Source organism: Epinephelus moara, chromosome 19 (genome assembly GCF_006386435.1).
Source record: "Epinephelus moara isolate mb chromosome 19, YSFRI_EMoa_1.0, whole genome shotgun sequence".
Taxonomy (NCBI): Eukaryota; Metazoa; Chordata; class Actinopteri; order Perciformes; family Serranidae; genus Epinephelus; species Epinephelus moara.
The window spans coordinates 9,158,671-9,177,073 of record NC_065524.1 but is presented as its reverse complement, the minus strand read 5'-3'; positions in this window follow the sequence as shown (position 1 = coordinate 9,177,073).

The window sequence follows — 18,403 nt, the reverse complement described above, 5'->3', positions numbered from 1 at the left end:
CACACACACACACACACACACACACACACTCTCATTAGAAAAGCCCCACCACTTCAAGTCATTTCTTAAAGTTACTGTTTCAACCCCCCCATCTGATCAGGTGGCTGTTTATTTTCTTTTAATTATTTTCTTCTTTTTTTTTCCCAGGATCATGAAATAAAAATCTATACTTGGATTCCCCAAGCTCTCGTTATCCAGTTGCACATATTTTATAGTGAAATAAAACGGCTTCATAATGAACGTTGGAATTTGACCCCATGCTGTTCGGGCCATGCAAAGGTCAGGGAAATTAATTTTGCCCACTGTTGCAGGGGAAAGGAGAAACTGAGCAAGAACTAAGAGAGGAGCAGAAAGGTTATGAATACAGTAAGACCTGTGTAACTTAAACCTTTTAAACTGCTTTATTCAACAGTTGATGAGTTCGTTCCGTGATTCAAACGTCCATGTGTTCCTCAGTTATTGCCTTGCATACATTGTGAAATTTGAACTCGTAGCCTTGCAGATATGGAAGTGTATCTTTTCGGTGCTCTCTAAATTGAATTTACCTCTAAAAGCGCTGTTAAGGATGTGTTTTTGTGTGTGTGTCTGTGTCTGTGTCTGTGTGTGAAGCACCTCGAGCACTGCTGTCATCCTTTTGAGAACAAAAGCACTCAGCGTTACAAGCCGGTCCAAGCCGAGTTCTGCCCTGTTATTTATGGAAAACGAGGAGTGTATGGATTAAACAGATGATGCCAAGACGAACAACAACAAAAAAAGAAGCCATGATTCATTTCCCAAACCATGGAAAAGGGCCAAAGGACAAACAAATCAATGGCAGTTTGGATGATATCTGGCCCCAAGCATTGACAGGCCCTGGAGTGTTTGGCATGAATGTAAATGTGAAAAGTGCAGTTTTCTTTATATGCAGTGAGGCAGGCCAAAGCTACAATATATGCTATTTTGTCCTGATTAACGTAGCTCGATACGTGCATTTAAAGCAGTCGTAGTTTTAGTGAGGCTTCCAGCAGCTGCCGTGTGCTAAATACATATATTTTCCTCCCTTTTTTCAGCCGAACGGATTAAGCAGAAAAAGTGATGCTGATGATTTTAAGAGACAACAGCAAGATCCATCAAATTAGAAACCAGCCAAAACAATCAAATAATGCACTGGATAAATGATGTCATACTGTAAAATCTATGGCTTATTGTCTGGGCAGAGGGCCAATTCACATTGCTACACTGGTTATGCAAAACGGAAGGAATGCTTTCGAACGTGAGCTAGTCATCAATATACAACAGCAGCAGCCCGCTACTGTTATTCAATGTAAATTTGATATGTGTTTGTGCGCTGACGGCAGACCCTGTTAAAAGCCACATGTGAGGGAGGATGAGGAAGAGGAGGAGAGCGAGGAAGAGCGGGAAAAGAGACGAGGCCTGGCTGGCTGCCACTCATCTGGGCACCTTCTCTAAGCAGGGCAGAAAATCAAATACGCCAGGAAAGAATTAAAGGAGAAAGAGAGGGAGAGAGGGAGAGAGAAAGAAAAATGATTTTTCTTATAAATAGCAGGGCTTGCCAGAAGGCAGAGGAAATGAGAGCAAGTGAGCGCTGGAAAAGAAGGGCTTGAGCTTGACACGGGGCTTAAAATTGAGAGGGGGGCGGGAAGAAGGGACCTACTGCGCGAAAATGTCTCCAACCAAAGCAAGGATTAGTGTTCCAACCTCCTCCACCGCCAAGATCCGCCAGTACAACTAATCACCTTCACAGCTTCTCTCACTCGCTCTCCCTCTCTTCTCTTCTCTCTGTCCTTTTTTCACTCTTTTCATTCCCCTCTTCTTCTTTTTTTTGCCTCCACTCTCCTCTGCTCTTTAAAGTATCATTTCGCCCCTCTCGTCGTCATTATGGCTAAAATTAAAGCAGAGTATGTTCTGCCAAGAACGATTAGCCGCCGCAGCCTAACTGGGCGCAGTAAGGTGCTCGGGGTTTTTTAGTCAATCTAGCGCGCGGGTGCACGGAACATTAGCAGGCGCAGGAACACACTGCAAACTTCAAAAGGCATCTACATATATGATGACAAGGGATGTCGCAGATAAACCACACTCCCTCTCCATCCTCTCTCTTGCTTTCTGTCTGTCAAATCCCCTCCGTGTCACTCCATCCCTCACTCTCTGATCCCCCCCCACCACCAACCCATCCCGCCGTCTCCACCTGTCAGTCCATCCTTCCCTTCCTTCTCCTCTTTTTCTTTTTCCTCTCATCCCCTCTGCCGCTGCCATCCATTTCCTCTCCCCCGACAGGGCTCCTCACAAAGATGGCGACGACGACAAGAACGACGGCGCATAAACATAAACAAGTCAAATTGATCACACAGAAGATGAGCCAGGCGGTGGATTTTTGAGGGGTTTGTGAATGTGGCAGGGGGGGGGGCATGAAACAGACAGGAGCGATTAAGCTCCTTTCTGTCTCTTCTTTCTCTCTTTCTCCCAAGCTCAATCTCTCTTTTCCTCTTGTAGAAGGTGTGTGTGTGGGGGGGGCGGTGGGGGGGAGCAGTTGCAGAACCATCCCGGAGAAAGAGCCACTTCATAAGCAGATGCCTGGCATACGATTGCAGCCGGGGGAGTGTGTGAATTCATTCTCCTCCGCTATAAATACACGCCGTGTCTCTGTATAGGTGCAAGCGCAAAATGTAATTAGGCAGTGAGGCAGAAAAGCAAGCTGCCTTTCTCTATGTTTGCATATTTTGTCCACAAATAATGTACTACAAAGGCAAAGAGAGGAGAAATCTCTCTTGAATATTCATTTACAAAATAACGGTTTGCTGATAAGGCCAAGGCATGTGATAATCAATTAGCTAAATGTTCTACAAAAACCTGGCCAAGAAGGGAAAAAAAAAAAAAGGCAATAATAATAAATGTGCGCTCACACAGTGTATGTTGGTGAAGCGAAATGACGACTTCAGCAGAAGTCTGCGCTGAATATCCATACCACATTAGCCTAGATAAAATATCACAAAGAACAAAAAGAGGAGGAGGATGTGTATTTCTAATGAGTTTGTTTGTTTCGAATGTTCGTACGATAAGAAAGAGTTTGTTTTACATACAGTGTGCCTAAACGCACCTGCTGTTGCCTGTGTAGTGTGCGTGGGATTAGGAATATTACAGGAGAAGATGCAGATAGTGCAGATGGAGTAGAGAGCTGCAGAAACAACAGTGTGTGTGTGTGTGTGTGTGTGTGTGTGTGTGTGTGTGTGTGTGTGACAGTCAGGGAGGTCAGCCGAGTGTCAGGACGAGACCTGGCACGGTTTTGCAAGTCCATTTTGTTTTTTGTTTTTCAGGCAACAAATAGCAGCAAATCACAGTGATGGTTAGATGCTGAATGTTTCAGCCCTGCACTCGTTGGCCTTTGCTGACAGAAAGACACAGAATGAAAATGCTCCCTGTAGGGCTGCAGCTCGAGATTGTTTTCACTATCAATTAACCTGATTATTTTCTTAATTTAGTGATAAAATGTTTGCTTCATTAAACACCAGAAAATTATGAAAAATGGCCATCACAATTCCTAAAAGCTGAAAGTGACTTTTACAAAGAGTCCAAAACCCAAGCAATTCATAATGCTAAATGTCTGAAACCTGCACTCCACGTACTTGACATGCGAGCAGACACACAGAATGAAAATGATGTAAGGCTGCAACTAACAATTACTTTCATTACTAATTAATCTAACAACTATTTTCTCAAGTCATTGATTTATTGTTTGGTTTGTACCTGTCAGAAAAAAGGTGAAAATGCCTTTCACAATTTCCAACAGCCCAAACAAGTACAAGTATTAGTACTTGTTTTGTCTGATTAAGAGTCCAAAAGCCAAGGATATTAAATTTGTACTGATCTAAAAGCACGAAGAGCGGCTGATTTTCAAATACATGAAGCAAAACACAAAGAAAGTTCAGCTTTTCTGCTTTAAAAAATGACTCGATGATTCGTTGATTATCATAATAGCTTTTTAATAATTTTCTGACGATCAGCTAATCTGGGGACACACAACTGGCTTTGTCCGGGGGCCACTTTTGCAAGGGGCCAATTATTGATGAAATGACATAGTAATATTTCTGAGTATATATAATAAATGAATTGCCTGGATTCAATCTTTTGACATTTACTGTCCCACCCATCTTCACCAAGAGACAAATCCAGTAGCAGTAGTCCCGCATAGGTCAGGTGCATGCAGGGGCGTTTCTGGGATTTGAGGACATTTGGGGCTTAGCCTGGACCTCTGTGGGGGTCAAACAAGCTCTATTTTGATGATTTTTTTATGCACTCTAGCACCTTATTTACATTCAAAGTGCAACAAAAAAAATTCTCATTGTAATTTAATTTATTTTAATTGTGATTTAGAAAATGGTCGGCACCCTTTTTAGGGCCAGATTTGGCCCGTGAGCTGTAAGTTAAGTATCACATAACTAACTGATCATTGAACCCAGCTCTAGATCCCTGCATCTCTGCGCTTGCAAGTCACTTCCTGCTGAATTCCATAAGTCTAATTGTACAGCATGTCCAACCTAATTGAATTGTTCTACACGCAGTGTTACAGTATCATGCATTACAGTTGTTACCACCACACTGTTGCATGTGAAACCAATTACAATACATGTAATTAGGCCTTGTGCCCATTAATAACTGCTAACAAATACTAGTGTAAGATATAAGCAGCTGGTTTTAATAAGAACAATATATGTCACCACCAAAGCTTCCCTGCTTCTCCTCCAGCAGGCCCTGTGCCCCTGCTGCCACGCAGGGCACGTCGTCCTCTACTGGCCAGAGCGTGAATTACAGCTGACCCTGCCTCCTGCAGCCGACCTGGCAGGGAACAAAGAGCCAGCGCTGTGCCAAAGAGGCCTATCACTCTCTCCTCCGGAGGGGAGCAGAGGGAGGAAGAGGAGGGAAGGTTTCCAGAGGGGGGTCGGGTTAAGGGGGCTCCGCCATGCTGGAGCAATGCAGCTGTGCTCTGCGGTCGACTCCCCAGCCGAACGGGGGCAAACTGTTTCAGCGTGCGTGTATCGGGGGAAGGAGGGAGGGAGCGGGGTGGTTGTTGGCACTGAGGGGTGGGCTGGTAAGACATCTGTCATCCTATCATCAATGCTGTCACATCATAGAACAAATGGGCTGTGGGATTTTTACAGCCCAAAAACAAGGGATGGCAAAAGGTGTGATCTATTAACTGCTCTTTGGTGCCTTTTTCAATAAGTGTCGGCCACTGTGCCTCACCTCATCAAAGGGTGAGGGGAAGAGAAAATGGTTACCAAGTGAGAGAGCCAATGCATATCTGTCAAATCAAAATAAAAATTCAAAATCAACTCAGCATCATGAAGCTGTTCTGCATCTGAGCGTCCTTGGCTCAGGCCCAAAGCCACGTTTAGGGGTCTGGAACTCCCGCTTCCGAGCGAGGACGACGAGTGAAAGAAGGGAGAGTGGCATATTTAATTTCCCCCCTTCTCTACCCCACAGCACCACCATCCCTTTTGTTTTTTGAAGCGGGCCGCCGCACCGAGGCAAGGTCTTCCATAATGACACCTTGACTGTGAAGAACTTCATCCACTCCGCCGCACTATCTGGCGCCTGCGTGACAAGACGGCTGGCTTTGTTGCCAGGAGAGTGGAAGAGAGCTTTGAACTGCAGACTGACAGCGCAGGGGAAGCCGTTCCAGGCGTAAATGTAAATTATTATTACTTACACGTTTAACCCAGCACCTACAATCCAACCCCCCCCACACACACACACACACACACACACACACATTCCATCCCACCCCACCCTCTTCCCTGTTCACTGGCTTGCACTCTGCTATGGAAGGAGGTAGTGGTGGAGGTGGTGGGGGGACAATTCTGACATCATGTTGCCCTCTTTTGGTGGGTCTTCGCAACTGCACCTCACTGTCCTCTCACCTGTCTTCCCTTTTGGTGAACAAAAAGGGCTAATGTTGGAGCAACAGACAATATGTTGACTAATTATTCTGTCTTTACATTAAATGTACGAGTACCCACGTTAGGTCAAGGTGGATCAGATCTGCACAAAAGCTGAAGAATTTCTTGAGGCAAGACATATTTAAAATGCATGAAATACAAGCCACACAGGTAAGTACAACAAACTCTGTGATGCATTTCCTCTCAACATTACAATCTGACAGACACGCACATCTAACAGCTCCATGTTTTCCATTGCCTGCCTCAGCTTGACATACATCTACAAGATAGTGCAACATTTTGTGATGGTGTTTTTGCTGGTGAGTTGCCTTCAGCCTGATGTGGAAACCAACAAAGCCAAATTTTCACCTTTTCTTCAAACTCTTTCACACATCTCAGACTTTTTTTCCTCCGGCTTTTCATTTCACCTATTTAACAGGCAAAAGACTTTTTCAAGAGAGACATGGCCAAGACGGCAGCTTAAGAACAGCACAAACAACACAGACAACATAACCGCCACGTACTACAAAAGAGTCAAATGACCTCCAGTTAGGGTGCATACACAAGCACTATACTTTCTGAAACTGTCTAATTAAGTAAAAACAATAAATTGGAAGAATAAAAGAGACCAAAGACAAGTTCATGTCCTTCTCTGCTTTGTTCCAAGTGGGAGGAGCATTATATTCAAAAGCTCTGTCCTAACTGAGGAAACCAACATTTGTAAATTCCATGGCATAGATTTCTTTTCAACATTGGTGGGTCTGCATCAATTTCAGGTGGAAATGTCTTAGAATTAATCAAAATAAAAGTTATCTGATACTTTCATGTTTTTATTGAGGGGGACATGTCCCTTACGACCGAAATCTACGCACTTGACAAAGGCGTAGGGCGGGGGGCACACAGGGGAGGTTGGGGATCCTCCCTCAGGAAATATAGAGCGTCGAATGCCTAACTTCCTGCATACTGGTTTTTACGTACAAATTTGTGCCTTTCCTGCATCATTTTAATGCGGAGATGTCTTTAATTCTGTCAAAATAAAAGTCCCGTGGTACTCTGATGATGTTGTTCGTGGGGGATAAATGCATGTTTCAAATATTGGAGGGGAAGTGTCCCCTGTTTCCCCCCCCAAAATCTCCACCTTTACATCTGATACATTTCTATAGATGCATGTACAAGCAGGAACCTGGCCGAGGATTGATTTATATATATATATATATATATAAAAAATCAACCACTTGGCACATGAGATGGCCACTCAGCAATAACAATAGTACAGAAAATAAACGTTTTAGACACTGGGCAGGAGTATTCATGAAGAGCACATCACGGTAATCTAATAAAGGTGCAAAAAAAGGTCTTCCAGAATTTATTGTGATTCTTTGTTTTGTGTATTTTCTGTCACTCTGCAATTTAGCAACAAAAAAAAAGAAATCCATGGCTGTCCTGTCTTGTTTATCCTCATATGATTCAAAAAGCAGAAAGAAATATAGCAGTGCAACGCAGAGGGACATACTGTTGAATAAATCCAAACTTCAGATACAATCAGTGCCTGGACTAACTAGCGTCACAGGGTTACATTTGTGGCACGTTATGAGGAAGCAGGTGAAAGCAGATAAGATAACAAAGCTTAATCATCGGCTGCAGATTGGATTTTAAGTATGAAATGACACTGAAGGTGGATCGCGGATTGAGGCTTGTGTTCTGCTGTTGATCTTATTTTGCCCACTCCACACAGCGAGCCGAGCACACTGGCAGCGCCTGTCGTCAGGCAAAGCTCCAAGCCATTTCCCCTAGATGCATCTCGACTGAATCAATAGGGCCCTCGTAGCATATCATTAGACATAAGTATTATAATTACTTGTGTTATTAATTTTGCCTTAATACCAGGGATAATATGATATGTAATTCAACCTCATTGAGGGAAGAGAAAATAAGATAATCACAAATGCATCTCTTATGAAAATCAATGTTGAAATGGATATTCCAATAATGCCAAACCACTGCCCCTCTGTTTTTTTCTCATGCATATCAACCAATCATTTTCCGCATTCATCTGGAAAAAAATATATAAATATGTCCGACATATTTCACATGGGCGCCCCTGTCCGAGGCAAAACAATATGGATTTGTGTTGCCTCGCAAACAATTTTAATAAAAAGCTATTGATTGGGGATCGAGCGGCTAGCCTGTGGGCGCGGAGCACCAGACCCCAGTGGGTCCAGATCATTAATGTCCTCAACTGCTGGCTTCACTGGCGCAAATTTGTTCAATAAGGGTCTGGCACGCATGCTTCGGGGTTTGATTTTGATACAGCCACGTCGAACTGTTTGTGGCCGCTCCACAGGCCACAAACCCTGAGACACGCTCGGTTAAAACATGGTGGTAGCATGTGTTTTTCTTCCTTAGAATAAATTCTAATTGATAAACCGTGCTGATGCATATGATTTGGGAAAGTGGCAAATGATTAATGAATTTAAGCACACATTACTCCTACTCAGCCTGAGCGCTCATGGCAAACATCACCTGGAGACTAAGCAGGTCTAGTCAGTGGAATGTGCATAGTAATAAGAGATAGAGCCACAACCCACAGCAATCCATGGCTGCTTTCACACACACACACACACACACACACACACACACACACACTGTACAGCTTGTCATCAACAGACATCCTCCAGACAGAGGGGGGAAAAAAGGAGCAAAACACACTCTCACATCCTCTGCTTTATGTCAAACCTCACCGAAAATTTGTGCAGCCACAGTATCTACACCCAGGCAGGAACACACTGCCATATACTTTCTTGAGCAGGTATCAAAGCCTTGGCGCAGCGAGACACTTTTAATTACCAGGTACTTTCCTTATGCTCATGATTTCAATTTCTCCCCGCAAAGCTGGTAATGATATTCAAAATGCCTGCTGGCAACTCCGACTCCTCGTTCTCCCCCTGTCTTTCCTTCCCACTAAGATGTGAATACCCCAGTTTATAGGCTTATTTGTCCTCCAGTCACTTTGTAAAATCTTTATTCTGCCGAAGATATCTTTTTAAATGCGAGCCTCGCTGGAAGGAATGGCAATAAAGGTTTTGGGGAGTGGGGTGGTGGTGAGATCAATGCAGAATGTATTAGCCTGCACTACCGAGACCGACTTCAATAATAAAAGAATTGATCCTTTAAAGTGAAGCTTACTCTGGGCCGGCATGGTAAAGGAGGATGGTCCATTCCAATACTGCACAGGCCAGATGGAGAATCACAGCAGGCTATTTCACCCTCCCCCGAAATATTCGCATTGTATTTCAAACCCGTATTCGATTCAGTCGCACAATTACTGAGGGATTGGTGTTGAAATGCATGCATTATGGAAGAGCATGCCCAATAATACAGCATATGGAATAACATATTCAATTGGCACTACTTAAGCTTTGCCAAGTACAAAAGAGGGTGAGAAAAAGAGAGTAGAAGCACATGTAGGGAGGAGAATAAAGTTAAATAAGGTGGTAGATTTTTTTTTAGAGAATACATTAGATTACTGGAAGACGTTATAATTTACTAATACGTAGTTTATTAGCCAGATTCAGAGCGTAGATATGTGTGCCACGTGTCATTTAAATTTCATCCAATTTCCTGTTCGTGTTTTCAAAACAGGAGCTTCTAATATTTCCCTATTTTCCATTAGTCACCGGACACATCACATCCCAGCAGTGTCTCTGTACACAGCCGTCGGTAGTAAAGCGCCAGCAGTAATCAAGCGTGAGGGCTGGATATATAACAAGCACACTTCACAGTATGCCTAACAAGCACACTTCACACACTAATCAGCTCAAGTGGACTTGCATTGCATCCACATCCTTGGTTCCGGCACAGAGACGAGCCCTGGCTTAGATTATGAAATTATCTGGATGGTATCAATAGATAAGGATGTCTGTGATTTGCCCAAAGTAACGAGGACGTCGAGGTATAGTGGGGAGGGATGGATCCTGTGGTGTTTGGTGATAAAATAAAGTGCTGAATCGAAAAAGGGGGTCAGTGAGGAAGCACACACAATGTGCTTTTTCTCAGAAAACTTCCCTGCTGTCTGTATCGATCCTTTTATTGGCCTCTACATGTAAATGCTTTGCGTTCCCTAACAGGGCTGCCAAATCAACACATTATTAAACACAATAATACACACAGATTAGGCTGAGACTGATACAGGAGGCTTTACATAATCACACTCAAGAGTAAGGTGGCGGCCAAATTAATTTATCGTTTAATCAATAAAATATCAAAAACTGAAAAATGTCTATCACAAGTTCTGAGAGTCAAAAGTCATATCCTAAAATATTTTGTCCTGACAAATAGTCCCAACCTCCAAAGTAGGGCTGGGCGATATGAAGAAAATTGAATACCACAATATTTTCAGTATTGTGTCGATATAGTAGGCTTATTACAATCATAATCAGTAGTGTAGATATAATGACTATGTGAGTAAAGGCCATTATTAGAACAGCTAGAATAGTCTGGTAAGGGACTGTTCTTTATTCATCAGAGGAGGGGGGTAGCTGGAGTGTGACTTCTTTTTTTTTCTTACCTTTCTCGAAGGTACAAATATTTTTTCTGGAGCCACCCCCCCCCCGCCCCCTACCATAAATTAGTTGTTCAATTTTAAAAACTTACTCTTTGGTGTTTGAAAGTTAAAAGTTAAAAATTTAAGATAAAATCTTTGTGTTGAAAAAAAAGCCTTTTTTTTTTAACTGGTCGTGTATGCTGGTTAGTTAATGCAAATGGTTTATTTTTGCCAAATTTTAATTGTGATTTGAAAGTGATTTTGATTAAATGTCACTATTTTAAGCTCAGATTTGGCTATGCCTTTTTTCTGATGGAAGCATTCATCACACATGATGTGTCCAAGGATCGTTGGAAATTTGAAAATCCAACGATAATTCCTGTTTTTACAGTTTCTGTCTCTGATAAATGGTGAAATTTTGGCACCCACATGTGGGTTCAGAAGACATTTTCTTCTTTAAAATTCTGCAGTAAAATAAATATAAAATACAATCCTAAATTTGTATGCCCCTCCACTACGCCAAAATAAAAAACATAAATCCCTCCCAAGTGCTTAAAAAACTATTTGACATGCCTCACTTTTTTTGCACCACCCCTCCCCCCTCATAAATAACTTACAGTCCCTAAATTCTGAAAACTACAGCACTTTACTGTAAAACCAAGTCTGTAAAACCAGGAAAAGACAACACTTACGATATTACCATATCCAAAATCTAAGACGATATCTGGTCTCATATCACAATATCGTATTATTTAATTAGTATTTAAGAGGCTGGAACCAGCAAATATTTGCAATTTTTTGGTTGACTCAACAACTGACCGATTAATCAACCAATTTTCTGTTGATAAACTAGTCGATAAATCGACCAACCTTTGAACTCTACTCGACAGTTTGTAAAACCTGCAGTTAGTAGTACTTAAATAGAGATTCTTTTTTTGACCTGTGTCAAAAAATCAGATTCACAAATTGCACAGACTAACCTTCAAAAGAAAACATACACAGTTATGTATTTTCTTTTCACTGTTTTTTTCCTTTACCGTAGATGCAGTCCAACGTACTTAATTTTGCACCTAACGTTGCATAAAATGAGCTGTTCGCAGCCTAAATTTAAAATAAAAGTACATGTAAGTATCAGCATAGTGGTCTAATGTTATTATAAACACAAACACACACACACACACAAACACACACACGCACGCACACGCAGTGACCCTCAGTTCCACCTTGTGTCTCCTCTATCCATGGAGGGATGGGGTGGGGTGGTGGGTGGCAGCAGGACAGACACCCGCCTCCTGTAATCCCATCAACTCATGTCAGACAGCAGTCTGGATACAAGCCTATCTGTGAGGCCTGTAATCCACGGCTAAGACTTCACACACCGCGCTCCCACTTATCTGGCAACACACACTCAGACACAAACACACACACGCACTCGTAAACATACTTGGAGAAAAAAGTGATAGTTGGTGGCTGCAATTTGTCTTTGCGGAAAGACGTGATATTCTATAGTAATGCATGTAAAGGCAGAATCAGCATGTTGTCACATCAGTGTGTGTGCCAGGTAATAAGCACACGTCATGGATTCAGCTTGAGCCAAACATACACCCTTATGCATGCACTGGATATTAAAAAAGGAGCTGATATGGACCCTAAGGAAAGACACTGGTATTGTGGATATGTACAGTAAAGGCCAAAAAAGAAAGTTGATTAATTTTTACTGGTTTAATATATCAGTAACTTTTATATGTAAGGTAACAGGTATGAAAAGAAAGAAATGCTGGTATTTTGTGTACAAGATCCAAGACTTTAAAGGACCGAAAGTGAGTTTTTGTAAATGCGTGTCTGCTCGTGAGCGTTTTTTGACAAATGTGCTGACACATAACAGATGTTTCCCCCATCCAAATTTAAACAGAAGATGCTTTGTCTATCAGGAGCACAAAAATTCCAACTTGTGGCAATACATTTCTTGAGATAGAAATGAGAATAAAAGCTGCAAACCCTCCCACTGTGGTCAGAAATCATGCAATACATTATTCAGATTAAACATAAAAAAACAGACACAAAAAAAGACATATTCAAAATGGTGCTCAAAAAGGACAAAACCTAAGATAATCTACGAGGCATGCACAAATTCCTGAATGTCTTCAACACATTTTTGCTGTCAAGCCATTCAATCAATCACCGGTCCAGGGAACAATATGTCCCATTATCATTCAGATACATGCAAAACGCCACAAAGAGAGAAAAAAAAGGAACGAGAGAGAGAGATAAAAAGGCACGTCGGACAAGGCACCCCTGCTCATGTCTTGCTTCAAAGAGAGAGAGAGAGAGGAAAGGAGAGGGAGAGAGAGAGAGAGAGCGAGAGAGAGAGAGAGAGACGCAGGGTGCAGGACCCACACGGTGTAGTTCCAGCCAATTGCATTCCAGAGAAGTGACCATGGCCAGTGATAAACAAAGCACCATAGATCATTCCTCTCCCAGACGGAGCCCGGCGCTGGAGGCAGCGGAAGGGAGAGCGGTCAGACACAGAGAGAGAGAGAAGGAGAAGCAGACAGAGACAGAAGACGACAGAGAGCTCACCGCCTATATGCATCTGCCCCTCTGCTATCCTCTGATGCTACATTTTGACGCCCTTTTTGCAAGCGGAATGCCATTAAAGCCGGCTGTGCTGCACGCCTGCAGATTTGCTCTCCATGACGAGAAAGCCGAAGAGAAAGAGAGAGAAAGAGGGAGGGAAGAGTGCTGCTGCTGCTGCTGCTGCTGCTTCCTTCTTCCACTGCCACTGTTCCGATGCATCGTATTCAATAACACACAAAAAAAGCCTTAAATTGTTCCCATTTCCCTAAGAGAACAAAAAGGCATTCAACACTTACCCACTCCCAGACACAAGACTCAGATTCAGTGTTCATTTGAGCCCCGTGTGCGTCACAACAGAAACCTCAGATATTCCTCCAAAACAGATGTGCAAAGAGGAGCAGTGAGGTTCCCCCTCTTTTGTTTGTGAGCCTGCCTGGCTAGGTTTCTCTATTTGCATCAGCCGGCTTTTTACAGCTTTGAAGCAGGTGGATGACAAAAACATCAATCTCTCCAGGCACATTGTGTGGCATGCACGCTTTGACACACTCCCCTCACCAGCTCTATACAGTATAATCACACATTCCTATTCTCTCCTCACAGCTCCACGAGTGAATACGGGCTCAAAAGGAAACTGAAGGACAAGTGTGCATTGTTGGAGTGTGCTTTTGTTGTAATCATGTTTTGATTGGATTAGAATGGGAATTTGCTATATCTCCAGAGTTCCATTTGCCATATGTTGAGGCAATTTTATGCTCACTGGTTAAGAGGGGGGGCATTGGCTGATGGATGCAAGTTAGTGACAGACAATAAGCATGAGTCAGAATCATAAGGTGTCCATTTGATTGTTTTCCCTGTTTAAATCACCTCATAGTATTCATTATGTTTCTGTGCATACAGAGGTTATCTGTGGCCCAAACAAGATGCCACTGGTTACTGATAAATATCCAGGCTGTAGTCATGCTGTGGGAGTGAGCAGTTTCAAAATCAAGTTCAGACTGAGTCCAAATGGGAGTTAAATCTGAGTCAAGACAGAATCGAAAATGGCTCAAGAACAAAAAGTAAAGGGCGCACATTCAGCATTGTTCACACCGGCATCTACTGTATTTTTTATCAACAATGGGAAAATGACTCCTGATGAACCCAAAGGGAATTACCATCAATTCTGCAGTTTTTCTCAGCTCTCCAATATGCGTTCTAGGTCATTGTTATAAGATGGGCGTAGACTTAATGATTTGAGCCTGATCAGTGAGAAAAATTGTTTGGCATTGTCAGGAAGCAGAGCCAGGAATCGATTCCCCAATATCAGTACCTTTATACTTATGATACGTATCCACAGGGGCATTTTTGGACATAAGGGGTCACACCGTTTCCCAGCATTGGACGCTTGATGGGCGTGCCATTAGGTATGTGGGCTGTCTGCTCCCAGATTTTATACACGACAAACATGGCGGCAAGTTCGGAAACTTTCTCTTATTTTACAAAAATAGTTGCCAAATTGTGTTTCTGGAAACATTTGAGGCAAGGAATAATCCATGCAGTTGCCGAATCTGTCTCCTGCTTAGATCGTTAACCACTAGTTTAAACGTTTTTCAGGAGTTTTCAGAGGTGTCAAGTTGTGGTGGATGCCCCTGTTTAATGGCAGCATGGTGGTGCAGTGGTTAGCATTCACAGCAAGAGGGTTCCTGGTTCGAACTGGGGTAAAGGAGTCCCTCTAAACAGAGTTTACATGTTCTCCCCGCGTCAGCATGTGTATTCTCTGGGTACTCCCATAGTCCAAAGACATGCACGTCAGATTAACTGGTGACTAAATTGTCCGTAGGCATGAATGTGAGTGTGAATGGTTGTCTGTCTCTATGTGTCAGCACTGTGATAGTCTGACGACCTGTCCAGGGTGTACCCCGCCTCTCACCCAGTGTCAGCTGGGATAGGCACCAGCCCCTCTGCGACCCCCAATAGGATAAGCGGTTACAGAAAATGAATAAATGAATGAGCCTAGTTTAACTTTATGCAAATGACGGACGCCCAGTTTCTCGAAACACAATTCAGTGCTACCAGAATGTATTACACAACTGCTTATATAGACAATAAATGACAAGCTTGAAAATGACGGATTCTGTGGATACATGCCTTTACCGCACCTGCTTAAAGTGGCAAACGGAGGGTCTGAAAGTGCCATGATGAGAAAATGCATCCTATGGACAGAAAATATGGAGGCCAGTTTGGTCAAGCTGCGGCAACAGCAAACGTGCCTCTTTGATGTTTCCTCCTCCTCCTATCATGACTGATATCAACAAGAGAAACATTAGCAGTAATGAATTATACATATTACAGAGCTGTGCCATGGGTGTATAAAGAAAACTGGATACAGCATTGGTTGCAGGGCCCTCTTCATTCCCATGAAAGTTGCTCTGTGGTGCGTGGTGCCAAAAAATCTGACTACCAGGTATAAAATTTCCTGACTCATTGTCGGGCCTGTAGGGCTAGCACATGAGGAAACTAAAATTTTTGGTTAAATCCTTTGCTAACTTTTAAGTTAAAGTTTAAGCTTTAGGTCTCAAAACCTTACTCTTTTAGTTCAAGCTCACCACTCCTGTCAACCTTAGGCTGACCAAACGTCCTCTTTTGCCCGGACATGTCCACTTTTCACGTCCCGTCCGGGGCGTCCGGGGGGTTTTTATAAACTGATGATAATGTCCGGTTTTCCGTGTGTTTGTTGAGTGCGGCATGGCCGCATATTTCTGTCCGAACCCGAACCGAGCCCGACATTATTTAATGACCAAAGCACTGAGTTTGTGTCACACAGTTGTTACGGTTACAGGCTATTTAACAGGCCGGGTGTGCTCAGCGGAGAGGGAGACCTCCGTGTTTGAGACGGGAGACGGGAGGCGGGAGGTCCGATGCTTCCAGCGAGGGGAGAGGGAGAAATAAAACAAAATAAGGTAAAATAGGAAAAACCTGTCTCCCTCTTTTATTTTATTTTCAGTGTTTAATCAAGGCGGAGGCGGGCGGCTGGAGGTCCGAGACTTCCAGCGAGGAGAGAGGTAGAAACAAACAGCCAATGTGTGTCTGTGTGTGTGTTATGTTCAGGTGTTGTCACGTAAATAACAGTGCCCAAGCAATAAACAGGACAGACAATAGGATTTTATTTATTTTTACACTACATTTTCACTGAAAGCTGACCGAATCCGACCCGAGCCCGAATACAATTTATAGCCACATTTTTGACCAAACCGGCCTGACCCGTCGGGTACCGTTGGGCTCGGATCGTCACACTCTAGTGTGTGTATGTGTCCCATATTGGGGCTTATCTGAATTTCTGTCTTTGAGAGATATTATTTTGTAATATAACTGAATTTTCTATCCATACATATCAATTTTAAATATATTAAAATGATAAGGCATCTTTGAGTAAACTGCGAGTATCATTTAAGTAGGCTATGTCGTGGCCGGGCCAAGTGTCCTCTTTTTTGGATATCAAAATATGGTCACCCTAGTCAACCTTGTTTCTGCTCATAGCAGGCAGATGATGAACCCACTCTACACTACATACCAAGCACCAAAGAGCACACAGACAAAGTTAGCAACTTGCTGATGAACACAGTGGAGCACAGATTAGCTAAAGGAGTTGGTGGAGACCAAAGACAGAGCAAAACAAACAGTTGGACCTGAATTCACTAGGTTGCCAGAAACAACTGCAAATGATAATTAATGTTGCTCCCTGTGTTTGCTGGATGTGTACAGCCTGGTATACACAGAGTGATTATGGGCTGTCTCAGACAAAAGATGCCCAACGTGAAAGAAACGTGGCGATACCTTTGGTCGATACCTTTGGCTCTAAAACGGCACAGTGAGAGAGAGATTCAAGGATGGCTATTGTCATGGTCTTGCGATCAAAGACAGCCTAGGATAAAATTCTGTGTTCTTTTAGCTAAAAGGGTGAACAAACATATTAATTAACAGAACAGTCCTGCTTTTAAGTTCAATTATCTGCCTGTGCCATTAAATAATGTTTATGATATTAAAGATCTAATATTTACACTACTTATTTAATTTAAGCCATAGGCATTAAGTGTTTCATGTAAAAGTATTAATCCTTACACATTTCTGGACATCTTTTTGATTTTTTTTTCATTCAAATCAACATACTACATCAGACTGTATCCTCCACCAGCACAGTCTCTTGCCCAACACTGATGCATCAAGTCTCCTTTTAAGCATTTCATTTGATTACATTTAAAGACACAGATATCAAAGCAAAGTAAATCTCTGTTCTGAGTGGGCGTCATGGCCAGGTCGTGTGATGATGCAGGCCATACCCAGTCAGGGCAGCCTTAAGAGGGATGATGTGCCATTAAACACCTAAACCCTGCTACACCCTGGGTCTCTAGCAGACAATAGTAGACAATCCTGGATGCTTTCCATTGAAACATATAGTAAAGTAACTCCTATAGTTATCTGTTCAACCAAATATTTTGAAGTCATCTTTTATGTTCATTAATTAAATTGAAAACACCCTTCCAATAATTCATACGGATGTGAATCATTCTCCGTGTCTGCCTTTATAGCACATACTAAAGAAGTGTGTTGTCTAATTTATTACAACATTATTCCAAAAAGAAAAGTGAAAGTGAGACAGAAGTGAGAAAGAAATTTAATGAGAGACATTTATAAAATGAAGATGACACCTGAAACACCTCAGCATGAGGATTTGGAATTTGCATGAATCTATATCCCTTTGTTATGAGGAAAATGGTCGTTATCCTATTAATATCTTAATTCTATTGCAAATCCATAGCTTTAGGCCACCAGTTAGCTCACTCTGCTTTTACCTGATATCACATTTTATGGCATATTTTAGTAGGATAATTTGGCTGTGCTGTGGTTATTCATCTTCCAGTCAGCTTTCAGTCACAGTCACAACTCCTCTGTTCGGGAACAACCCGTGCATTAACCCATGCAGTAATAACCTGAGCAGGGGACAGTGAAAGAGCAGTAGGAAAAAAAAATAAAAAAATAATAATAATACAAATTATATATATATATATATATATATATATATATATATATATATATATGTATAATTATATAATCATAGTGAAAGGCAGAAGAGTTAGGGGAGCTTTATTCAGTTCCTTGTGACTGTTACCTGCTCTAAAACTTTTTACAGCCAGTCTGTGTTCAATCAATCAATCAATTTTATTTATAAAGCCCAATATCACAAATCACAATTTGCCTCACAGGGCTTTACAGCATACGACATCCCTCTGTCCTTATGACCCTCGCAGCGGATAAGGAAAAACTCCCCAAAAAAACCCCTTTAACGGGGAAAAAAAACGGTAGAAACCTCAGG